Source organism: Chenopodium quinoa, unplaced genomic scaffold (assembly GCF_001683475.1).
Source record: "Chenopodium quinoa cultivar QQ74 unplaced genomic scaffold, ASM168347v1, whole genome shotgun sequence".
In the NCBI taxonomy this organism is placed as follows: Eukaryota; Viridiplantae; Streptophyta; class Magnoliopsida; order Caryophyllales; family Amaranthaceae; genus Chenopodium; species Chenopodium quinoa.
The window spans coordinates 809,167-823,221 of record NW_018744464.1 but is presented as its reverse complement, the minus strand read 5'-3'; positions in this window follow the sequence as shown (position 1 = coordinate 823,221).

Genomic DNA, 14,055 nt, shown 5'->3' with positions numbered 1-14,055 from the left:
ATATTTCATCACTTTCACCGACGATTATAGTAGATATGGCTATGTCTACTTAATGGCGAATAAATCTGAATCCTTTGAGAAATTCAAAGAATTTCAGAAAGAAGTTGAAAATCAACTTGGCAAGAAAATCAAAAAAGCACTTCGATCGGATCGAGGTGGCGAATATTTGAGCCATGAATTCGACGATCACTTGAAAGAAAATGGCATTCTTTCAGAGTTAACACCTCCCGGAACTCCTCAATGGAACGGAGTGTCCGAACGGAAGAATCGAACCTTGTTAGACATGGTTCGATCAATGATGGGGTCTAAGTGAACTCCCTATCTCTTTCTAGGGACATGTGCTACAAACTGCAGCACTAACATAGAATAGAGCTCCGTCAAAAGCTGTTGAAAAGACTCCATATGAATCATGGACTAAAAAACCTCCTAGGTTGTCTTTTCTCAAGATTTGGGGATGTGAACCATATGTCAAGCGGTTAATTTCGGACAAACTTCACCCTAAATCGGATAAGTGTTTCTTTGTGGGATATCCAAAAGAAACCAAAGGGTATTACTTCTACTATAAATCCGAGAAAAAAAATTTTGTTGCTCGTGATGGTGTCTTTTTGGAGAAGGATCACCATTCCAAAATGACAAGTGGGAGGAAAATCGAACTTGACGAAGTTCGAGAGGACGAGCAACAATGTCAACCTGACAAAACTGACAATCTAGATACTTTGGAAGCATCTAAGAAGATTGGACAGAATCAAACAGACAATGCAAATGCTCAACCGATTACCCTACGTAGGTCGCAACGGCAAAGATCTCAACAAGATAGATACCTCGGTATCGTCTTAACCGATGATCAGGACATCCTAGTCATGGATGGTGATGAGCCGGTGACATACAAGCAAGCTATGACGAGCCCCGACTCTGCAAAATGGCAAGAGGCAATGAAATCCGAGATGGATTTCATGTCTGAAAATCAAGTCTAGGACTTGGTGAATTTGCCCGAGGGTTATACACCCATTGGTTGCAAATGGATCTTCAAAGTGAAGACAGACAAGGATGGAAATGTATCAATATACAAAGCTAGACTGGTGGCAAAAGGTTATAGACAAGTCCACGGGATTGACTATGATGAAACTTTTTCACCAGTTGCAATGCTAAAATCCGTCCGGATCATCCTAGCGATTAATGCATATTACGATTATGAAATATTGCAAATGGATGGCAAAACCGCCTTCCTTAATGGGATTTTGGAAGAAATTGTGTATATGACACAGCCAGAAGGTTTTGTCGATCCAGGCAACGCTGAAAAGGTTTGCAAGCTGAAGAAGTCCATTTATGGACTAAAGCAAGCAAGCAGAAGTTGGAATCTGCGATTTGATGAAGCCATTAGCAAGTTTGGTTCTATCAAGAATCCAGATGAGTCTTGTGTATACAAGAAGGTCAGTGGGAGTGATATTGCATTCCTAGTCCTGTATGTCGATGACATAATTCTCATTGGAAACAGCACAAAATTGTTGGAGTCCGTAAAGGGCTGGTTAGGAAAGTGTTTTTCAATGAAGGACTTAGGAGAGGCACATTACATATTAGGCATCAAGATCTACAGGGATAGACCTAAGAATATGATTGGATTAAGCTAGAGTACCTACATTGATAAGGTACTGGCTCGATTCAACATGGAAAATGCCAAAAGAGGGCATTTACCCATGTCCCATGGCATAACTCTCAGCAAGAAACAGTGTCCACAGACACCTGTTGAGCGAGAAAGAATGAATCAGATCCCATATGCTTTGCTGATCGGATCGATCATGTATGCCATGATATGTATAAGGCCAGATGTATCGTATGCCCTAAGTGCAACGAGTCGATACCAATTGAACCCAGGAGAGGCGCATTGGACTGCGGCCAAGAACATCCTTAAGTACCTGAAAAGGAACAAGGATAAACTCCTGGTGTATGGAGGCCACAAAGAACTGGTTGTTGAAGGTTACACTGACGCTAGCTTCCAAACTGACAGAGATGACTTCAAGGCACAGTCAGGATATGTATTCTGTCTGAATGGAGGAGCGTTCAGCTGGAAGAGTGCCAAGCAGAGCACCACTGCAGACTCTACAACTGAAGCCGAGTACTTGGCCGCTTCAGAAGCAACCAAGGAAGTTGTTTGGATCCGCAAGTTCATCAGTGAACTTGGTGTTGTACCCTCAATCAAGGAGCCGGTAGACCTCTATTGTGATAATAATGGAGCTATCGCTCAGGCCAGGGAGCCGAGAGAACACCAGAAGGTCAAACACGTGCAAAGGCGATTTCACATGATAAGGGAATGGAAATTCGAAGGTGAAATCATAATTTGTAAGATCGGCACGGATGATAATGTAGCCGATCCTTTGACTAAACCTTTGCCTCAAGTGAAGCACAACAAACACGTTGAGGCAATGGGAATCAAGCACGTAGGAGACTGGTTTTGAAAATTCCCTGTACATGTGTTTTAATTAAACGGGTTGATTTAATGTAAGACACTGTATTAAAACCATTCATTAATGGAGTAATTAATTTTGTGCAAAATTATCATTCACTCCATTACTATTTAATTGTGGTTTAGAATTAAATAATGAGTCCACTCGATTTATGGAAATATTCAAAACATGGTATCAAGACCATGTCTTGGATAAAGAAACACCTGTTAAGTGAATATTGAATATTTTAATCGAAAATTGTCCCTAATCGAGGTCATCTAACAGATGGATGATTGATGACCGCCATAGATTAGTGTGTAGTATGATTTACAGCACCGTTTCTTGTGTTGCGAGGACGTGACGGTCATAAATCATTTGCACAGGTACAGTTTGGAACTGTATTGGATAAGACCTATGAGAGTACTTTAAGAAAATTTAAATTTTTTCATAAGTACATTTCTCATTATGACTATCGGAACTTGTTTCCTCCGACCATGAGTACTGTGAAGTTTTCTTGTTTGAGTACTATACTCTTTGATGTTTCCAAACGTCTGCCGTAACTGGGGATCATAACGTGAACACTCGGGAGACTATGTCCTCCTAGTAAGAAGAACTTACAATACAAGACTGGGATTGTCCCCCTACTAAAAATAGGGAAAAATGTTTTGTTGTTTACAAGGCCGCTCGAAGAGCGAGACAGTGAAAATGCATGGTCGTGCTCAGATGGATTTTAGAAATCATCTGCTTATTGACAGTCGAACTCGGAGATCGAGAAACACTTCTGAACGTAATAAGGATGACAAAGAATCTTACCATATAGTTCACAAAGAAACATTAAGTGACATAGGAAATGAGCTATACACTGTATGCACAATTGTCCGGAAGGACAAGTGGGAGATTGAAAGGAATGGTGTCCTTCCAACAAGCGTATTCTTCCGGTAGAGGGTTCAGAATTATTACAGAGCTAATTCTTCAGTAAGGTCAAGTGATCGAAATGCCTAGGTGGAGGCCGCTTCCTATTACTAATATCGAGGTGCAATTGATATTACAGCTTAATCTTAACTGAACCCTTCGGGTCGAACCCAATCGAATCACCGATCTGAGACGACGAATTAATCCGAAAGGATTTAATGAGTCAGCAGAGTTTTACGAATACAGATGTCGGAAATCGAGCCTAGGGCGTCGAGACCGAGCGTCGCAAAATCACAAGCAACAAGTATGAGCGTAGCCGTAGCTAGGCTAGGCTAGCTCATCGCAAGCCTAGGTGCACCATGTGTGTGCTAGGCGCACCATGGTGTGCTAGGCACTATCACAGCCTAGGCGCGGCCTGGCAGCCTATCACAAGCAATAGGCGCACTAGGCGCACCTAGCACCCCATCACAGCTATCGCAGCCCTAGCATGTGGCTAATGACCATTGCTGCCCATCGCAGGCACTAGGTGCTGCGTGCGTGCGTGCCTGGCTAGCAGCACCATCGCAGGCACCATGCGCACCATCGCAGGCACTGGGTGCTGCGTGCGTGCGTGCATGGCATGGCAGCACCATCGCTGGCACCAAGTGCTAGCATGGGTGCCTTCCTAGCATCAGCGTAGCATATGTGCTGGCTTGTGTGCTAGCCTTCGCATGGCAGCACCAAGCATCGCACCATATGCGAGGGCCTGGGCGCCAGCGTAGTGCTAGGCCACACACAGCATCCCAGCATCACCACGCACCAAGGCTTCTTTGTGATGCGTGGGGCATGCGTGTGCGAGAGATGCTGCGAAGGTGTGTGCGTGGTGTGCGAGGCAAAGGGGGCCAGCATGCGTGGCTCGCTAGCAGCACACATACTGTGTGTGCGAGCATGTGCAAAGGGTGAAGCATGGATGCGTGTGAAGCGTGGGATGCCAGGGGCAGCACCAGCGCCTAGCACTGGCACGCACCAGCGCCAAGCATCAACCAGCACTGCCTAGCTGGGATGCAAGGCTGGGCTGGTGCTGGCTTGCTGGGCTAGCTGGCACTGCTAGTTGGCGTGCTAGCTGGCAGCAGCCTAGCACCCCTTTTTGAGTGGCGGTTTAGGAGAGGTGGGGACCAAAGCCTTCAAGCTTCCCTAGGGGAGCAAGGCAATGGTTCCCCCATGGGATATGGTCCACACCTAACTCATTCTCTCCTTTTTCCACTTGTTGGCTTGTGATTGCTTTTGCCTAATTATTTATTTCGGAATTAAATAAATTATTGCAATTGCACATGATCCCACATTGATCATGAAAAGGGGTTTCAAGTCCCCATTCTCTATAAATACCCACTTGGTTGGGATTTTGAGAATACAACCTTGAGTGGAATTAAAAAGGCAACTTTAAGAAAGAGTAAACCTTTGATTCGTAAAACTCATAGTTATTTTGTCCGGGTCTTGACTAACCTTCAAGACTTAGGACGCTCGGGTCGGGTCGAGGGTACGATCCGTCGGAGATCTCGTCTTTTCGGGATTTTGAAGTAAAAGCTCTTTGGGTGCGAAGCACGCGTCAAAGGTATAATTCTTGTTCTTAATCTTGTTTGATTAAGTTTATTATGCTTGTTAATTGCTTTAATTAAGGGGCGGGTCTTGGTGGGTTTCCGTCCGCGTAGTGTCGGGTCACTACGAAACCCTACAATATGCACCAGAAAGAGACGGTGAGAAAGCTGCATACGCTCCTCGTATAGATTGCTGGCTACCAGAAGAATCTTCTGGCTGGAGCTGAGAGTGTGACTTAACCCGCATGGGTCTGGCAAGCACTAGAGGGTTGAAGGGATCTGTTGTACCATGGGACACGATAACTATAGGTGTCTCTACACCCGTAGTTTTGGGAGCCTCAGAGGCATCCGGTTGTCGGGCGGTGAGATCGAATCCCACGCCAGTGCTTTTAACGCTCTTACCCCCAACAGTCACGCGGCTCGGGGCCGCCTGGGAAAATATCTTTTATTTGAGACTTGCTAGGGGCAGCAACCTCCCCCCTGGCCTTGGCCTGATCAACTTTGTTAACGATCAAGGCGCCTTGCTTCCATCTTGAGTAAAAACCAAAGTCTTTATAGTCAGCTGAATTAAATTAATATTCATGAATGCCCAAAAAGAAAGAAACGGGCGTTTTTACCTGGCTTTTAGCTGCCTAGGCAGCTTTCTTCTTTTCCGCATTTTCTTTGCGGATATCTGCGGCGGATCTTGCGGGGGCGATACACCTTTGGAACCCCCATCCTTAAAGCATTCACTACAAAAAGAAACCGTCTAATTAGACCATTATGCAAAAATTTCACAAGTTAAAGAGACAAAGGCGACATAAAATGTGCCAGATGCATTCTAAACATACGTTTCTTGAACTGAGTGCTCAGCCCGCAGGCGGACAAGAAAGCCTCATCCCTTATAAATTCGTGTTTGGGTACCTAATTCTTGGGTACGCTTATTAATTCACCGGATGAAAGGGAGGTGGTAGGTATTTCAAAGAACCCCGCCTCTATTGTCCTCTCATAGTCCTCATCCAGGACTTGGGGAAACTTGCACTTCTGCCCTAACACACTCGACTTCCTGTTGTATATCCTAAGCTCAGAGTTCTCTTGCTTTGTTTGGGCAGAGACGAGTTAGAAGCGGTTCTTCTAGTTTGACTACTTAGATGGCTTGTCTAAGGTCATCAGGTACATGGGGTGGGTAGTCAGGGTATACCATGCCCTCCACCCGCCTGGACTTCGGCTTAAGTAATGCATGTGGGCAAAGGCCTCCCAGCCGGGATGGAGGCCCTGCATTTCACAGGCAGCGATGTAGCCTAAGATGTTAACCCAAGAGTTGGGGGTTAACTGCCACACGCCTAGGCCATATCCTCTTAGGATGGCCTTTATTGTATTGTGTAAAGGGAAGCGGAGACCGGCTAGAAAGGCCGCCTCATAGCAGCCAAAATACCCGTTTGCATTGCGCTGGTTGTCTTCCCAAGCTATAGTGCTCAACTCAGGCGGCACCCGGATGGTATAACCCGGTCCTAGAGGTCGTTTGCGAATGAAGGTTTCTAGGTGCCTTTCCATATTGGCCCTATCTCTGGCTGAGACTTGAATCTGGAGGGGATCACCCCTATTATTCAAAGTTGGCCTCTCTTCTTCCTCGCTATCTACAACCGGTTAAAGATAGCTGCTGCTGCTATTTTCATCAGATCGAGACCTAGAGGCGGCCTCACTGTTGTCTCCCTCATCGGAGGGCTCTCCTTTCTCAGCTCCAGAGATAAAGGCGGCTTCTTCACCGTCTCCGCTATCAGACCCCAGAAATCCATCGCTAGGGGTGCTAGGGGTACCTCCCGGAGGACCCCCTTGTCATCTCAGCTTGATCCATCTCAAGCGGACCTTCTTCAGAGCTTTCCCCTCTATACTCCGGGTCTATAGCCGTCTTTTTAGTTTGAGCCATAGTGTCCTGCACAGACACGAAGATGGTCGGATTGGGAGATGGACAAGGGGAATCCCAGTACCTAGAGGCGGTTCCCCTAATCCTAGACTAAGCCATACCAGGGGACCGGTTGCCCTCTAAATTGTGGTGTGCCGTGTGTGTATTTGGTGAATCCATTTACTTTTATAAAAGCAAAAAAGAATAAGGCACAAACGAAAATACATGAAAGAGCTAAGGGAGGTAGAGACGGTACCTCAAAAGAAAGCCGAAAGAAACAAAGTGTTGACCGGCTGAAGTAGCAGGCAAAAATAAGATGATGGCTTGCAAAGGGCACAAGCACTTGACCGGATGTACCCTCTGTGAAAGCAGTGGTATTTGTAGGGGGGTACTCAAACGGTTTGAGAAGTTTGAGCTAATTGATGCACAGACAGTATACCCGTATGTGCCTTTGGAAATGAAAGGGATTGCTTGTAAACCCCTCAGACAGTTTTTAAGAGGTTGTGCTGTCTAACAAATCACAGACGTATTACCGGATGTGGTGGAATTTGAGAGCAGGCGAGTTTTTCACTCTAATTCTCTCTGGAAGCCGGCTGAGTCTCTCTCTTTCGGAGCTTTGGAAAATGACAAAATGAGGGGGGTGAACGACTATATAAAGAAGGGTAGTGCGAAGGGTCACCAAAGAAAACTACCCTATAAGGCAAACTGTTATTGCCGTTAGCCAATGATTGAGTGACAAGTGTCACAGATGCCACGTGGCCTGCCACGTCACATCTGTGAGGGGAAAATGATTAGGGTATTTTTACCCTATGCCACTTGTCCCAATCCGAGTGTGACGCATGGCATCTTCAGAGTGGCTCATAAGGGCCAATTTCCTCTGGACATGTGGCACATGCTTTCAAATCCTATAAATAGGAAGATGTTTCCCTGTTGGAAACCATTCACAATTAATACAACCTACCGAGCACATTAAAGTGCAGATCATTTTACTCCCAATCTCAAATTTTGAGATCATTTACTTTCTCATTTATTACAGACTCTATCCCTGTTCTAACTTGATCGTTGGAGGCGGAACTCCCCCATCCAGAGACTCCGTTATTTTGCAGGTACAGACGTCCGGATCCCAATCTTGGTGTTGTAACTTTCTCAAAGGAGACAGAAAACCCCGAAACACCTCTGTAAAACCTACAATCTCTACCTCATTAAAGGCTCTTCCTAGTCAAAATATCTTTCATAAATTTAGCATATACAGGAACTTGTGTAATTAACTCTGTGAAAGGAACTGTTACCTGCAAGTTTTTTACAACCTCCAAAAACTTACCAAACTGCTTATCCAACTTAGTCTTCAATTATCTATTGGGAAATGGTAGTTTGAGAACTGGTTTCTATACATCTTCACTCTTGTCTTGAGTTGTAATTTTCTTGGGAGTTGTACCCTGCAATGCATCATCAGAAATGTTAGGTTTACCCTTGATCCCTGCAGGGTCAGTAACAAAATCATTTGGTATAACAGAATCAGGATTAGCAATTTATGTTAAAGCGTGTTCATTATCCTTGGGCATAGGATGCCCATCATAGTGTGAACCACTCCTTAGGGTAATTCCATTTGCATGATATGTAGGTTGTTGTGGTTGCGATAGTAGGGCTCCCTGTTGGCGAGTTTTTAGAGTAGAGTAAAGTTGCGCAATTTGATTATCCATGATTTTATTATGAGCTAAGATCGAATCAATTTGTGCATCCCTACTCTGTGTGTGCTTTTGCATACTAGCCAACATAGTTTTAATTTCTGACAAGGCAGGGTCAGTAGATGGAGGTGGAGTTTGTAGTTGGGTCCTTTGGTTGGGTGGTTGATAATATTTTTGCTGTGGTTCTTGTGGTGCTTATTGTTGTGGTTGTTGTGGAGGTGAAGGGTTTTGAACATTTGTACTCCAGTAAGAAAGATTTGTATGGTTCCAAAGACCAGGATTATAAGTGTTGGAGTATGGGTTATTTAGCCTATAAGTTTGGAAGGCATTAAATTGCTCCATGGAACGCCTACAATCTTGTGCCCAATGACCTACAATTCCACAATTTTCACAAAAAGCATCGTTAGCATTATTGACATCAGAAACATTAGCTACAAAAGTAGAAATAGCAGTACTAATATTATCTAATTTTTGGCAAATAGAGGTTAACTGAGCTTGCGCAAAGGATACGGAATCAAAATTATGTTTCCCCTTGTTTGCAAAACCTCTAGGATTCCCCTATTGGGAATTATGAATTGCCATCTCTTCAATAACTGTTCCTACTAGATCTACTTCGAGATTCATAAATCTTCCATTGGCTGCTGAGTCAAGAATTGATCTAGAAGCATTTCCAAGCCCGTATGTAGAAGGCTTGGATTATCTACCACTGCGCTAATCCATGATGGGGACATTCTCTTTGCAAATCCTTAAACCTTTCCTAAGCTTCATATAGACTTTCATCAGCTTCTTGGGCAAAATTTTGGATTGAACTCTTTAATAAAGCTATCCTCTCTGCAGGGTAATATTTATTATAGAAATTCAAAGCAAGAGTATCCCAGTTAGTAATACCAAGTGCAATTCTATTCAACCCATTGTACCACAATTTAGCTTTACCAGATAAAGAAAAGGGAAAAAAAATCTCCCTGATTTGGTCCTGCGTGAAACCAGCTTGCCTAATAGTATTGCAATATTGGCAAAAATCTAAGATGTGAAGATTTGGATCTTCACCCTTAGCTCCTCTGAATTGCTTCCTTTCGATCATGGTAATAAACTGGGGTTTAATCTCGAATTGTACTCCCTCGAGATTGGGTGTAGGAGCAAGGTGTGGAAAATCTGCCAGGGAAAGCCGCTAATAATTGCTGAGCTTACGAGGTGGTTGAGCCATCACTAATTCTGGTTCTAAAGAAACTTCTGTGTCACTGGAATAAGATGGGGGTTCCAAAGGTGTATCTCCCTTGGAAGTAGCTTGTACCTATTTAAAAAGGTTCTTCTGTCTATGAAAAGAACGTTCGATTTCAGGATCAAATGGAATGTAACCTAATCTAGAACTTCTGGGCATAAACACAGAACTAAACAAACAGATATGAGAAACTGTCTCAAAGAACTTGCATTCTCTATGACAAAAGGAAATAATCTAGACTACAAAAACAATTAGAAATAAAAATAAAACCGTCTCCCCGGCAATGGCGCCAAATTTTGACAAGCTAAAGTTGTATCATCTAATCAAAAGTAGTTCCTAAAACCACTAACTAAAATAGATAGGAAAGTAGGGTCGAATCCATAGGGAAACAATGTTTTTTTATTCCTAATAAATTATTATAATCTAAATTATCATGAAACGAGTAAGAATTGTGAAAATTATACTACAGGGTATAATTAAACTAATGGAATAATCAATAATAAAAAGCCTAGGGTATAGGTTCACCAATAAATACTATTCCAAGGTAAAACACAACAACCAATCATCAATGCATCAATTAATCAGATCATAAAGGGCTTTCGCTACGTATTACAATAACAAAATTAATCTACCGGTGTTAAATCGCATCTCTCGAATCTTGACTTAACCATTTATAAATTAACCTGCCTATTGAAACTAAGCCTAAACATCAACTCTCATCTCTTGAATCTCGAATCAATATTGCATAACTCATACAATTAAACCAAGCCTAATCTAATTGCATAGCATTAAATCAATCAATAGGAAATCAATCAAGCATTGACAATCAACAATAATAAACTAGCCCTTCATATTATTTATGGATCCCCACAAACCCTAGAATTAAACTACTCACACATAATTAAATCTAAACTAATCAAAGCAATTAAGCAAGACATAATTAATCAAAGCAATTAAATTACTGAAAATAAAAGGAGAAGAAATTGTTACCAAAATAAACGGAAATGATAAATTTTATAAATCAAAAGTGTAGAGAGAAAACAACAATATTCACCAAAGCTTAAAACTAAAATCTAGAAATTAACTAATGAGGAGAATCGTACTCGTCACTTGCTAAAAACGTATTTATACTTCAACTTAAAAATCCTAAATAAAAACAACAAATTAAATCGTCAAAACACCATCAGAAACACGCGCCCGGTCAGGTGAACCTTCCTTTTTGAACATCGAATCTTCACTCGCGCCCAGTCGGGCGCGAAATAGGGCGTAGGCTTCTCTCTTCCTTCTACCTCGCCCGGCTGGGCGCGCCTTAGGGCAAGGCACCCACCCGGTCGGGCGAGCTCCCGGGCAAGAATGGACTCTCTCCTTTGGGCTATGTTCTTGGCCCAATTCCAGGTTTTCCACCTTGGGTCTTGAATACTTGTTCCATTGCCTCGGCCTCTTCTTTACCGAGCCCTTAATCACCGATTTGACGACTCCAAATGGTCTTGGGCTATGAAATATGGTCATAATTCTCCAATGCTTGTAGCGGCTTACTATAAGTCTGGGAAAATGCTCGAAATCTGCAATTTCTTATAAAATAGTGTCAAAACTACGAAAACACTAAAAAACGCATATTAGTAATAAAAGTGGCTCTAAAGAGCCAATAATACTCCTAAATATGACCAAAGGACGGGGGTAAATATCTATATAAAATGAACATATCAAGAGGTTTTCCAACCGTTCCCCGGTCAGTAACTATTATTGCTTTTCTTTTTTAACAGCCACCAGCTGGTCGACCTTTCTTTTCTTATCGGCCGTTGGTGGAGCGGGCTCTTCCTCCTTGACATCATCAAGGTCTATTGGCTCCTCGCCCTGGCCAGCTGCGGCCACTGTGGGCTTGACATCTAAGAGCTAACACTCTCTAGCCATCTTCTTATTCCCATTCAGGGAGCTAACAGGTCTGTCATCCTTTTCGAACTTCAGTAGCATGAGGGATGGGATAATGAAGACCTTGGATTTTTTCAAAGTTGGAAGACCTAGATTGAGATTATAGGCGGTCAGCTCCTCCATGACTAGGAACTTGACAACCATGTGGCGTCCCTTTCCTTTCTCTCCCAGTTCGATGGGTAAGTCAATCCGACCAACTGGGTGCACAACCCCACCCCCAAAACCAACCAAGGGGTGAGTAACCTTGTGCATGTTGTTGGGCTTGTACTTCAAATTGGATAAGCGCTTGTAGCTGATGATGTCAGACGAGCTACTAGTGTCTATGAGGATCCGGCAAACCAGTTGGTTAGCAACCTTGCATTCGATGACTACAGGGTCATCATGCAACCGGCGGATTTCGCCTCGTTCCTTCTCACCAATGATAACTTTAGGGAATCTGCTGGCAGACGCCTGGCCTTCATCAACTGAGTTAACATCCATCTTTCTCAGATGGTCCTTGGTGCCCCTGGTGGTTGGGCCCCCTCCGGCAAAGTCGCCTGCTATGGTGTAGATCGGCTCTTTGTCAGTGTCCGAACTATTAGTAGGCTGGGCAGTCTTTTTAGACGACTGTCTTGTAACACCCTAAAAATTTCTTTCCTTTAAATACATGTTTTGCCCTTTTTGAAGTAGGAAATTCTAGGACATTCTAAGACAATACCGCCACCGTGAAAACGGCTAAGGCAATTATCAAAGACACACAGCGGAAGACTTTCTTTAAAACCATTCAAAACAAGTCAACTTAAAAGTCAAACCAAACGAAAGTAAAGTGAAACAAAGTTGACCTACAGCTTGGAACCTTCGTAGCCCCTTAAAACCAAACAATACTGAAAACCTTTACGTTAGTTTAATGAGCATAATAAAATAAATAGTATTCAAAGCAAATAAAATACATCATATTCCTATGGAAACTAAGCATGATTCACTCTTCACTCGTGCCCGTCATGAAAATGCTTCATCACCTGAAAAACTTATCTCTACTTGTCCCCACTACTCGCCATTAGAAATGAGTCGTCGTAGGGCAAAGATAAAGACAAGGCCAACCAAACATACAACACACAATCAGCAATGCTGAGTACATAAGCGTAATAAAACACACTATCATGCTTTCATCTTATCATCACACAACTTACCTTGTTACATCTGTAAACAAGCATACAAGACATTCAACACTTAACTAGACAAATACCAATGTTCATTTAATGGATTACGCATCGAACGGGTTTCCCCCTAACCTGCCCCAATAAAGGGATACTAACACGGGAGCTAGATGTGCCAGTATAAAAGAACCACTCGTAAGTGGCAGAATTCCTACGCATAATAAAAACGAATATACAGCGTCCTGTACTCCCAGTAGAAGTTATGGTCAAATATAAAGTCGCATAACGCACCCCATATGTTCATACTCAAAGTATATATGTTTCAAGAGTATTGGTGCGTAATCTCTTTCACTTTACTTTGCTTTACATATTATTATACTTGTTGATGACTCTCAAACCATAACATAATCAAACATTATAATTCATTCAAGCAATCAAACATACCAATTTAATTCTTGAATAATTAGTGACCACATAAATTTAATGTTGAATCCTTTTTAAACTACCTCGGTGCTAAATAACACCTTAAGCGCATAAAGCACCACAAATCCTATCCATTGGTGTTTAGAATACCTTAAGTGCACTTAGGCACCAAAATATAATTTATTCCTCGTGTACATAGACACTTAAATAGCTCATTCCTCATGCTTATAGCATCAATAAAAATTTTATGAACCATAATAAAATTTCATTTTCATATTCCAAACCAAATTAAACATTTAGTTTAATTAAACATGTCATCAATCATGATAATAATAAAAGTGTAGTTCATATCCAACATGCCAACATATTTAATTCCAATCACCAATTCACCATAAATAATTCATACCTCACAAATCATTTACCAACATCAATCCAATCAACAAATTCCAACAAACACCTATCATGATACTAGTTGGAACTAATTTATCAAAGCCTAGCATGCTTCTATATATTCAAATAATTACCAAGTACGCGAACATACCTTGAATATGATCTCAAAATCGCCACGACTAAATAAAATCACTCACTTGGAAATCTCCTACAAACCAAAATTACAAAGAGCCATTATTACCTATTCAATATAAATTTCAAACAATATGTACACTCCTTAAATCACTCATAAATCCTTTAAAACAAGTTAAAAGTTAATTTAAAACCCTTACTTTTATTCCCAATTAATGGGTAATTAAAAAATCCTTTCAAGAAACGTAATTATAGCTTATATATAAAATATTCAACTTTATTAAATCATCTAAAATTGTTTTAATTGGGTTTTAAAACACTTATTTCAATAA